Source organism: Carlito syrichta, unplaced genomic scaffold (assembly GCF_000164805.1).
Source record: "Carlito syrichta isolate Samal-C Ts95f unplaced genomic scaffold, Tarsius_syrichta-2.0.1 Scaffold313900, whole genome shotgun sequence".
NCBI lineage: Eukaryota > Metazoa > Chordata > Mammalia > Primates > Tarsiidae > Carlito > Carlito syrichta.
This window is the reverse complement of record NW_007257996.1, coordinates 479,270-481,786: the sequence shown is the minus strand read 5'-3', so window position 1 is coordinate 481,786 and position 2,517 is coordinate 479,270.

Here is a 2,517-nt window from a genome sequence, read left to right as displayed (position 1 = left end):
AAGCCATGACTGCCCCAGCTGCGTCCATCCCCTCTTGGTGAGAGGCCTGGCGTTCACTGCCAGGCCTCTGCTTCTTCAGTAAACAGAGGACTGGCTAGGGGGCAGTGGGCGGGGGTGTTTGGGGGGTACAGGAAGGAGCCAATTGACAGGGGCTGGCTGAAGGGCTCCTAGGAGGTGGAGGGGACTGGTCTAGGCACTCTGGTCCCCAGGTGGGACTCCGCTGTCTGTTCCCCACTTCCAGGCCAGGAGGGAGAGTCCAGGGCGATTTCTGGAGGCCTGGGAGGCCGGGGAGGCGAGAGGACGGGTGACCAGCTAACAGACTAAGGGGAAGAGGGGCCGCAGGGCCAGCAGATGCCCCTCCACCTTTGACAGCCATTCACCTACCCTTTCCAAGGTGCTCTGCAGGCCCCTCCCAGCGTCGTCCAGCTCCTCCACCATGGGAGTGTCTTGTACCCTTACAGAGAGGTGAGGTGTGCAGCCCCCAGCCACACAGATGCTCGAAGAAGCCAAAACGCTGACCCAGGGCTTGGGGCTCTGAGTCCAGTGTCCAGGCTGGGTGACACCAGCAGAGGCAGCCATAGGTAGCCAAGAGCTCACAGGAAGGGGACTCTGAGGGTTTCCCTAGAGGCCCTGGCACACCTCAAATGAGGCCCGTGGCGGAGGCCAGTGGTCAGGGTGTTGAGGGAAGGCATCCGGCTGGGAGTGCCAGGACTCGGCGCTGACATGTGTCCAGGAAGTAGGAGACCAGGTAGGGAGCAGAGGCATGGCCTGTACCACAGTAGGTGCCCAGAGCACAGGCACCACCAGAAGGCAGGCTGGGCAGCTCCTGCAGCCTGAATCCTGGGCTAAGAGCAGACACTTCTTTTTCCTGTTGGCTCCTTGAGTCTGGGGTGGTGCCGCCAACAGAGAGGTGACCAGGCCAGCCCAGACCTGCCGGGGAACAGTCAGGAATACTGATCCTGGTGCCTTTTTCATGATGTGCTCTGAGTTAAGGACTCACTGCTTTTGTATTTAGAGAGCAGAGCAGATGGTGGGCGCAGTAACACTTTAAATTAAGGATTCCAAATACACATTAAATTTAGATTTAATAAGACAGTTATTGTATGGAAATGAAAAGTCCAACGATTCGTTTTTGAATATGGAGGTCCGGTGGCACCAGACTTTGGTGACCTGATGTGCCACAGCATGGACTTGGAAGGAGGGCATGTAGGGGTGCCCCTGGGCACCCAGGACCTTGGCGACAGGTGAGGGCTTCTTTGCTCCCTCCCAGGAGAACACTTTGCTGAGCAAGGGCAGCAGGAATGGCGGGGAGGAGGTGGGGATGTACTTCTCCAACTCTGGCCTCCCACACTCCCCCCTCCTCCTCCACCAACCTGCGCCCCTCCACTTCCGCGGGGGGAGGGGTGATTCCTGGAGCCCGCCACCCTCCTTCCCTCAGGCCAGCCAACTCAGCCCTGGCCACCCCCAACTTCCCCTCAACCCAGGGGCTGGAAGCCACTAAGTGCATCAAAGCTCTCTTATGACCACAATAAATCTGATCTTTTTGTCCCGCCAGAAGAAGCAGGGGGCAGGAGAGGCCCTCCAGTCTCCAGACTGTACGAAACACGAGCCCTCTCAGCAGCGCGGCCACGTTGCCTGCAGTTCCTGTAACTGGCAGCCGCGTTATTAATAATCAATTGCTTTGGCAGACGTTTAGCACCTGCTTCATGGGGAGCGGAGTGGGCCTTAGCGGAGGTGGGCGGCCCTGGCCTGGCTAAGCGCTGGGCGGCCCTGGGCACTGCACAGCCTCTCTGTGCACAGCCCGAGGTCCTGCAGGTGCCCAGCGAGACAGCAGCCCCCCTAGACTGCAGGGGAGTGGGTGGCTGAGAGTACTTGATTTACCTGGGGCCTGTAGAGCGACAGCTCAGGGACCACCCAGTACCTGGGACCCGGTTACCACGGTGAGGCCCCGGTTTCCCCCATGGAGCCAGGCCCCACACTTTCTCTGCTGTCTTTGTCACCTCCAAGAAGGGACCTTGGGGTGAAGGAGCTGGGAGAGCCCCAAGGGAGGTGGCTGCCCTTGGTGAGAACATCAGGACTCCCAGCACAGGGGCAGGTTGTGGCCGGGGTCTGCCCTGCAGCCAGGTGAGCACCAGAGTCTGTTGCTCACTCCTGACAGGAGACCAGAGGAAACAAATAAAAATACTCACCATCCAGTGAAATTTGAATTTCAAACTAGCAACATTTTTAGAAAGCAGGATTTATTGAGAGGACAGAGAAGCTCCGACAGTGGGAGGGGACCCGAGGGGGTTGCCCAACTTTTTTAAGATCAGAGGGTCTCACTCTGTCACCTAGACTGGAGTGCAGTGTCATGGCCACAGCTCACCACAGCCTTCATCCCCTAGGCTCAAGTGATCCTTCCGCCTCGGCCTCCTGAGTAGCTGGGACTACAGGTGCACATCACCTTGCCCGGCTAATTTTTTTTTTTTTGAGTTGGAGTCTCACTCTGTCGCCCAGACTGGGGTGCAGTGGCCGCTC